The sequence below is a fragment of the Leptopilina heterotoma genome, unplaced genomic scaffold, assembly GCF_015476425.1.
Source record: "Leptopilina heterotoma isolate Lh14 unplaced genomic scaffold, ASM1547642v1 Lhet_161, whole genome shotgun sequence".
Classification (NCBI taxonomy): Eukaryota; Metazoa; Arthropoda; class Insecta; order Hymenoptera; family Figitidae; genus Leptopilina; species Leptopilina heterotoma.
Genome location: NW_025110876.1, coordinates 2,012,562 through 2,023,056, shown reverse-complemented (window position 1 = coordinate 2,023,056; position 10,495 = coordinate 2,012,562).

Here is a 10,495-nt window from a genome sequence, read left to right as displayed (position 1 = left end):
TCATAGGTAATTACAATTAACAACTTAACATATCGAAAAATTTTAACATCTATACAGATTCGAACCCTACCTAAATAATTTATATCTAACCCATCAATATTATAGAAGGAGTTTACACCGAGTGGCATATATTTATACTCGTGCTCGCATAAACGGATATACCTCCAGGAGAATAGACTCGCGCCTGCGCAAACACGTGGTCAAGACAAATTCTTTCACTATACACAACTGCAGGCAAACATTATGCACAGGCGCGAGTTAATTCTTCTGGAGGTATATCCGTTTATGAGCGCACGAGTTTAAATATATACCACTCGGTGTAAACTCCTTCATAGTAACATTACTGTAATATTACATACTTAAGAAAAATTTGAAAAAAATTTTATTTTCTAACGATAAAATAAAAAAAAAATTTCTTTTTTATTCATCAGATATGCATTTCACAGTCATTTTCATTATGCTCGTGTAATATTACTGTAATTTTAAATTAATTTTGCTCTGAAAAATTTACTTTAACATTACTGTAATTTTACTATATTTATTTACATAAGCTACTGAATTAAAATATAAACATTAATAATAATAATGCAAGAATATTAATAATAATAATAATTAATAATAATAATAATAATAATAAACGACAGTATTATTAATGTAAAATTACTTAATTTAATTATTACATTATTATTCTTCGATTTCTTATTCTGATTTTCTACAAAATAAAAAAGAATTATTTCAATAAATGTTATAAATAATTTTATACAATAAGCTAGAATTGCACATTTTAATATATGAAACTTTAGTATAGTATTATAATCTTAAGGGGCACACCTAGTGTGAGCGCCTAAAAAAACGGTGATTTTTAGGAATTTTTTTTGAAGAATGTATTGCGTCAAATGTTTTCAATTTTTTTTACCTTTATTTGTCTATAAATCAGTTATTAATTTTTTATTTTTGTAAAGAAAAATACACATTTTTTTAAAAGTTATGTCCCATCTCGCAAGTGTAAAAAAAAAAGTTGTCCCACTGCTGCAGTGATTGCGGCCTTCTGAGTAACTGAAATCAAAAAAACCAAAAAGATTATTAAACTAGAAGACATTTGCCGTACTATGACCCTCGGATGGAAAAAAATATTGAATTTCAAAAAAATGTCGGAGTTTTGAAAAAAAATTATAAATTTCGACTAAAAAATTCGATAGTTTTTGGCATCCCAAAATTTTATTTTTCATCCAAAAAAAACTGGAGCCTCATAGTACGGCAAATATCTTCTAGTTTAATAATCTTTTTGGTTTTTTTGATTTCAGTCACTCAGAAGGCCACAATAACTGCAGCAGTGGAGAAACTGGTTTTTTTTATATAGCGAATAACTCTTTAAAAAAAAGATATTTTTCTTTGCAAAAATTACAAAATGTTCACTATTTATACAAATATACATGTACAAAACTTTAAAAAAATTAGATGCAATAATTTCCTTGAAAAAAATTCCTAAAAATCGACGTTTTTTTCAGTCACTCACACTAGGTGTGCCCCTTAATGACTTTGACTTCAGGCTACGATCGCACAGTGGTGCAAACCTGCAAATTGAGTTTCAAAAAGGTCTACAGGCCTTATTTTTTAACCGATTTTATTAATTTTTTTTTAAATGAAAGCTTACAAAATTGCAAAGAGCTTTGTCGAGCCTGATTTTGAAATTTTTATTTGTTTATATTAATTTGTTTATTGCAAAGTTAACCAAAAGGAAGAATTTTTCAAATAATTTGTTCTCCCATTTATAAAATCAAATATTTAATATTCAAAACTAGTGAAAATTAATGTTAGTGTACTCCTTGAATAAAACAAAAATTAAACAGGTGAAATTTTTAAAATTATAAACAAATTAAGTTAACAAACATTGACAGCTATAAAGGATCTGAACGTTCAAATGAACGAAATTTATTTATTTCTTCTACAAATTAAATTTTTATTGCAATTATTTTGCGTCACTATCCAAAAAATTAATAACTGAGTTTCCAACCGTAAATATTTCAGTTTTTAAATTTTTTGTGATTAGTAATTTATAAAAATATCTTCAATAAAAAATATTTCGTTCATTTGAACGTTCAAAACTTGGGGATCATAGTTATAACAAATTGTAAAAAAATATCTTTAATGGATTTTGATAAAATTCGTTACTCGGGGGTTTTTGGGGTCGCTGATTACAAATCGGATGTTAGTTTTTTAAAATTCAAAATGGCGGACTCAATATGGCGGACGTCAAAGTTAGAAATTCATCAGATTTACTTAAAAATCGTTACTTGGGGGTTTTTTGGGTAGCTAATTACAAATTAGATGTTAGTTTTTTAACATTTTAAATAGCGGACGTCAAAAATACAAATTTATCTGATTTACTTCAAAATCATTACTCCGGAGTTCCTACTTACCAAGGCTAATGATGATTAATTTTTTGGTGTTTGAAACAATGTATTAGCTCTGAAAAGGGCAGATTGAATGCTGATTTTTTGTTTTTCTTTATGTAATAAACACAGTTCATACAAACTTCGAATTACATATTTTCAACATTAAGGGAGTTTGTACATCTACACAATCAATTCATGAAAAAATAATTTATCAGAAATTGTAGATGAAATGATTATGCAATTATTACAATAAGGGGCCGTACACAAACTACGTAAGCCGCTTTTTAGGATTTTTGAACCCCCCTCCCCCCATTGTAAGGCATCGTAAGATTTTTCTTGACCCCCCATCCTCCCCTAAAATCTTACTAAGATTCAGATTTTTAATATTTTACTTAAAAAAATGTTTTGAAGATATTTTTTAAATGATATTAAAGTAAAATTTTTATTAAATCGTTTATTTACAGTGTGTTTAAAAGTAGACAACATAAATTATTAATTTATATTTTTTTATCAGTCTTGAAGACAATTAAATAATTATTTTTACAGTTTTAACAAAACGTACTTTCTTTTAATGAAAAGAATTTTTGGTTAATTTTTAAAAAACTTACAAAATATTTCAAATCCAACAAGGATATACATTTATAAATATTAAATAACATTCATATAGTGCCCTTAAATGCAAAAATCGCTTGTAGACCATTTCTTAACAGAACGAATTTCGGCTGCAGCCTCTTTAGAAAAATCTGGTATTAAAATATTATCACTTTCAATACTATTTTCTTGTAACCACTCAAAATTTTCCATTGGTGTTAAATTGTTCTTCAACACACATAGAACTTCTTTTCCTCTTGTAGCTAAAACACGTGCCACTTTTTTCTTAGTAGAGGTTTTCTGAGATTGTTTTGTGTGTCCTAACGCCTTTGCATGGCTGTCAGCAGCTTTTTTTGATGCAAAATATAATTTGCAACTTTGACAAATTCAACTAATTAATTCGGTAGCCAGTGTGGGGCAGTATAAATCATAAGGCATAACTTCTATGCCTTGTGGAAGCGGCACTTCAAGTTTTAGCGAAAGCAGTTGAAAGAGATCGAGAAACTTAACGTTTTCGTGTCCTTGTGATTTCTTGGGGACTACAAGTTTTAATTCCGATTGCTGAATTAGACAGGGCGGAGGAAGGAATCTATTCGATAATATTGAAAATAGGCTGCTTCTCAGAGGATTGCAACAAGAAGCGTCTGTGCATTTTACTATCTGAAGAAAATATTGGGATTCTCGTACGTGGATACTATACCAGAGTGGAGTGACAGGTAAGGGTATTTCAGGTTCTTCCCCTGGTTCTATATACTCGGCAACAACAGGGAAGTTATCTATGACGAGCGAGCTCCAAACTTCTACAAGAATTTTTCCAGCAGCCTTAAAATTTTCGCGTTCTTTTTCCTCGTCAATCGTAGAACCTTTGGAATCAAGATGGGAACCGTACGTGTCGTGGGGCAACACCAAGCCAGCCAATTGAGAACTTAAAGGTGCCATGCGTCGTTCGATTCGATTAAATGCGGATCGTCCTGGAGCATTTGTCACGACAAAAATTGCGTCAAAATCATGCTGCTGAAAATGTTGAATAGCAAACGATATAACTTTCGGATATCTGAAATTAAGAGAAAATCCTATTATTAATTGAGTTTATTTTTACTTTTATTTATTCTACTTTTATTTATTCATTACGTGAAAATCTATTTGACCTTGGGTTTTCATCGGGTCCGCCGTCTGCAGAAATAATTAGGACAGGTTTTAAGGAACCGTCACTGGTTTTTACAAAATCGTTAAAACAATCTAAATCTAAAAGTCGTTCAAAATCTTGTGCATGAGTACTAGCGTTGGATGAGGAGTGTTTTAGGCTTCGTATACCGATGTAAGTAGGTCCAGAGTAGGAAATCGCATCAGGTGAGCACATTCCATTTTCCTTTATTACAACAGTGGAATAAACTGAAGGTGTCATTTTATGTTTATTAGCTATCACGAAATCATGATCCGAAAGGAGGATGCGATAATCTAAATGCATGATCATGGGAGCTTGCTTTTTTGCAGCTGTTAAACCCAATGGAATTTTAGCTTTATCGTCTTGACTTAGAAAGATCACTTGTTGAGGACCAAGTAATGAAGCCAAGCTTTCCAAATTTTTAATGGTAGAAGTACAAAATTTCCCATCAGGATGTTTCATGTGCTCATCATTTTGAGCTTTGCACAATTTTACCTGTAAAACAAATTATTTAAAAAAAGTGAAATTTAAAAATAAAAAACAAAAATGGTTTTTAGAAAAGTTATACCGGAACAGTGCGGATATGTCGTTTTCCTTCGTGGGTGATACTATTTTTCGGTAATAATCGAAGATAAAGGCCAGTTCTCGAAATGTGAAACCCTTTTTCCGTTATTACTTTGTGCAAGCTGTCTAAAGTTCGGTAAGAGCAAATCATTTCTGTTCTGCGTCTGCTATCAGCTGCACTATTAATAATGACTAGATCGATGATTGCTTCCAATAATAAGTCTTCATTTTCAAGTCTGGGCCGATTTGATTCATCATTAAGATGAAGAGCTTTTTTCGCATCTGGATTTAAAGCTACTAATTTCTTAAAAGCTTCACTTCGCTTTTGTCGAAATTTTTGTTGATATTTAGCATTGTTTTGAGCTCTTCGAAGTTTCTTTTCCTTTATTTTGATAGTTTTATCGAGTTTTTTAATTTGATTGTTATGCAGGTTATGAAATTCTGAATTTGAAGCTGTTATAAAATTGTTTTTTTTGCGTGTTGAGAAAAACAAGTTCTTTTTTTAACATATCTTGAGATGGAGTTTCATACTTTTTTGTTAAAATCTGTACATCTTTTGCTGTAGAATTAAGATCAAGAGTATTATTGTTTAAATCTTCATCTAAATTAATAATAGACGTTTCTTTATCAGAAATTGATGTAACAGTATTATTTTTTGTAGTGAATGCCTCCGATTCATTTTCAATATTACTCGATGTCACAGTTGCTTTTTTTGATGCCTATTGAAATTTGAAATAATATCTTTGAAAATTATATAAAAACAAAAAATAAGTAAAATATATTAATAAATAATAATAAACTTATAACATTTTTAATTACGTAAACAAAGTGAAATAAAAAATCATTAACTTTTATAGATAAACATTTTACATTTGACCTGACAATTACAATAAAACATAACCTCAAAATATTTTTTAGTTTCAGCTTTGTATCAAATAATATTCATTTTGTTTCATAACAAAATTTATTTTGTTTTTATTTATTTAATAACAATTTTTATCACTCTGCAGTTTAATAATATAAGAAGATAAATATTTCTTTCCACTGATCAAAAGCTGAGAATAAGTTTAAAATAAATTTCTTATATAATTATAAGAAAATTTTTTTTACCTTTATAAAAAATAAAGAATAGGCACTCTTGTTTTCAAATTTTTTGGCCTCTAAAACATCAATTTTCTTTATAATAATTTTTTCCATTTCGTCAAATGTTTTAGTATCTTTTTTTACTTCGGCCCATATTTCGTTAGCCTTTTTTTGACAAACTGCTCCTGATAAATCCATATTTTCATTGCGAAATGCCTTCTGCCATTTAATGTGCAAATCACCGGCTTTAGTGCCCATTTTTATTCAGTTAAAAAGTTTTTAAAACAGTTGAAATATTCTTTTCACATATCAAAACAAATTCTATACAAATATCACAGACTATATCACCGACGAATGATGACGATCACGGAAAAAACGCAAGGAAGAAAGACAAGTCAACTTATACATTATATACTTGAATGTGATTGGCTTAGCCTAAGAAAACTTCCAATGAAAGCCAATCACATTGAATAATTTATGTTTGGTAGCGCCAGCCCATGACACTACATTTATAATCTAGATTGGAATAAGAAACTTTGAATATCTTACGTAAGATTTCACAGTACCCCCCTCTCACCCATGTAAGATACAATAAGATCTCAGCAGACCCTCCCCCACCCCCTAATGGCTTACGTAGTTTGTGTACGGCCCCTAACATTTAAAATAACAACCGTCCACGCGAAGTTTCGATGCCAACGTTGGCATTCTCTTTCGGCATAAATAAACATTTCTCTAATTCGACATTAAAGCTAAATTAACTGTTAATAGAAAATATGCTTCTTGAATAGGATGCATGTTCTTAAAATATTGGATTCGTAATCAGCGACCTAAAAAACCCCCAAGTAACGATTTTTAAGTAAATCTGATGAATTTCTAACTTTGACGTCCGCCATATTGGATCCGCCATTTTGAATTTTTAAAAACGAACATCCGACTCGTAATCAGCGACCCCAAAAACCCCCGAGTAACAAATTTCAAGTAAATCTGATAAATTTTTATCTTTGACGTCCACCATATTGGATTCGCCATTTTAAATTTTAGAAAACTAACATCCGATTTGTAATCAGCGACCCCAAAAACCCCCGAGTAACGAATTTTATCAAAATCCATTAAAGATATTTTTTTTTACAATTTGTTATAGCTGTCAATGTTTGTTAACTTAATTTGTTTATAATTTTAAAAATTTCACTTATTTAATTTTTGTTTTATTCAAGGAGTACACTAACATTAATTTTCACTAGTTTTGAATATTAAATATTTGATTTTATAAATGGGAGAACAAATTATTTGAAAAATTCTTCCTTTTGGTTAACTTTGCAATAAACAAATTAATATAAACAAATAAAAATTTCAAAATCAGGCACGACAAAGCTCTTTGCAATTTTGTAAGCTTTCATTTAAAAAAAAATTAATAAAATCGGTTAAAAATAAGGCCCGTAGACCTTTTTGAAACTCAATTTGCAGGTTTGCACCACTGTGGATCGGTGCGCATGAAAGTAGTGACGTCATCACACACACAAGTCTATAGTAGTAGTGGTACGGATTACTACTTTTTCGAGTAAAAAGTTCGCTCTTTAATAGTAAAAGTTGTTTCTTGCAGAAGTAATCTTTATTTTCCGAGTAATAATTATTAGAATTTCTACGAGTAATATTTACAACAAATCGAATGTAAAAAGTAATACAAAATTTAATAAAATTTACAATGACGATGTAAAAATTAAAATTCTTAAAGCAATTTTTAAAAGTGACTAATGTAATATTTACTATTAGTAATTTTTACTACCAGAAATAGTAACATTTACTTCATGCGAAGTACATTTTACTATAAATAGTAATTTTTAATATAAAAGTAGAATTATTACTATTCCATAGAAACTTTTACTAGAAACTCAGTACCATTTTTCTCCGTGTAATTTGTTATTTTACCATGTTCGAAGTAAATTTTACTAGTTTTTACTGAAATTTAATTCAGACACAGCAAAATTAATGTAAAAATATAAAATATGCAAATAAGTGACACGGTTTTGATAATTTTTTTTAATGATATTCTTGAATTTGATATGAAGTAATTAATAAATTTTAAAATATAAGATTTAGAGATTATAAAGAATTTTTGTTTAAAGCTAATAAAAAAGAATATATATATATTAATTATTCGAGGCAATGTAGTGTAAGTGCCTCGAGAACAGGGACAGTAGGGGACATTTAGTCTGCTCTTTAGTCTGTAATTTCGTTTTAAAGCACCTTAAAGGTATTTCAAGTTAATAAAAAATTAGAGTATGTTAGATATTAAATAAATAAACCAAACAATATTCATTTGCTGGCTTGAAACTTTTTTTTGACCAAGGGACTTTACCTTTTAATTAAAATGAGCCATATACATATATATATCTTCCTATATTACAAAAATATATCGCTGTCGCCGCTGTTTCAAGAATCGAACATAACCTCAAAATTAGGTCACAGATCATAGGTCACAGGGAAAACATAACCTCAAAATGATAGGTCAGAAAGCAAACATAACCTCAAAATTAGGTCAGAATGATAGGTTAGAGAGCAAATATATCCTTAATATCAGGTCAAAGAACAGAGGGCAAACATAACCTCAAAATGAGTTCAGAATTATAGGTTAGAGAGCAAACATATGCTCAATATTAGGTCAAAGGACAGAGGGTAAACATAACCTCAAATTTGGTTCAAAAGTTATAGATGAGAGAGTAAAAATAAAATGTCAAAATTAGGTCAAAATAATAAGTGAGAAAGCAAACATAATTTTAAAATTAAAAAGGGTCAAAGTATAAGTCAAAATTTAGTCTAATTTTTGACATACCCAGGTAGAAATTTCAACTCTATAATGACCAGTCACTGGGAAGTTTTACTAGATTCTGGCCAGTGATTGACCAGAAAATCTGGCAAGTGATTAATTGGAAATGTAACGCGCTGCTTTAGCAGTCACTGGTTAGATTATCTTGCCAGTGACTGGCAAGTAACTGGACAGTTTTCTGCTCAAAATGTAGAATAAAATATAATTTTTCCTAGCTCTTTTTATTTTGTTTATAATTACATATTTATTTATATGTTTGTGTTTATTCAAATATTCAAGATTAATGAACTATTACTCTACCAATAACACTTAAATTTAAGAATGAAAAATTCACACGCATGGGGGATCGAACCCTAGACCCTGGAAACACAACGCATGTGCGTTGTAACTGAAGTTCTATTCCGATTGTGACCAGAATTTCTGGCCAGTGACTTGTCAGAAGTAATGATCAGAAATCATGACCAGATAAACTTTTTAGTCACTTATCAGAGACTTGACCGCTTATCTTGTCAAAATTTAGAAAAATGTAAACTTTGGTAATGTGACAGTGAAACGATCATAACTTTTATATAAAGTTACTTTAGACTTTTCTGTTTTTGACCGTATGGAACATAAAAATTATTTTTAATATCTAATTATAAATGATTGACTAAGAGTGTATTTTGATGGGACTAGTGCTTTGTTTTTTTCCTGAGTAACTGGTCAGTTTCTGTGTCCGCAGTTTCTTTTTTTGATAGTGTCAAGATTTTCTGGCTAGAGATTTGGAAAAATCTAGAATAATTCTTTTAATATAGGATTCGGCAAGTTTTTCTGATCAGTGGTGGACTAGTTTTTCTAGGTGGAATCTTAAATATTTCTTCAAATCAGTGACTGGCCAGTGTCTGGAAAGAAATTCTTATCATTATTATGATAAGATTTTCTGGTCAGTGACTTGACAAATGTACTGTTCACAAAGGGGAATTGTTTTTATCCAGTGAAACTGGCCAGTCACTCATTCAGGACTGGCCAGATTGTCTTGGCAAGTAAAACTCGCTCTTGACTCTTTAGCCATACTGGAAGGAAACAACCCAGTAATAAGGGGTGAATTAAAGTGGATTGGCGCTTTTATGCTCTTAAATTCCAAACCAATTCCGTTTTTGTCCGCAATCTTAATGAATTCCTTTTCTATTATTAAATTGATAATTTCTATCCAATTCAATTCTCTGTAATCACGTGACCAGAATTTGAAACCCCTTTAATGCCCTTTAAAGAATTCAATGTTAATAAAAAGGCATTAACTCCACAACAAATGATTCCCTTAAACGGCTTTAAAGTGAATTCAGACTCTGGTCACGCAATTACAGAGAATTGAATTGGATAGAAATTATCAACTTAACAATAGAAAAGGAATTCATTAAGATTGCGGACAAAAACGGAATTGGTTTAAAATTTAAGGGCATAAAAGTACCAATCCACTTTAATTCACCCCTTATTACTGGGAAGTAATACTTGATAAATTTCTACCTGGGTATAGGCCAAAAAAAGGTCCATAAAGATTGTTACATTACGTCAAAATCTATGTGTATTTTGTAATTTATTATGATGCACTTATATTAAGAAAACATTACACGGAGAGAAAAAAAAGTTGTAACTGCTTTCTTTTGAGTCGTCATGCTAATTTTATGAAGTCTAGTAGTGATAACCGGAGAGCCAGGCCGTTTTGACTTGGCACTCCAGTTGAGTCTTTAGTTTTCGTCAGTCAATTTACTACCAATTTACTACTGATATCGATTCAGCCATTGACACTATACTTGAGGCAGCCAGGCCAAAACTGCCTGGCTGTCAAATTGTGCTGACTTGGGTATCAGAGGTTATGTTAACGCCTGTGTCGGT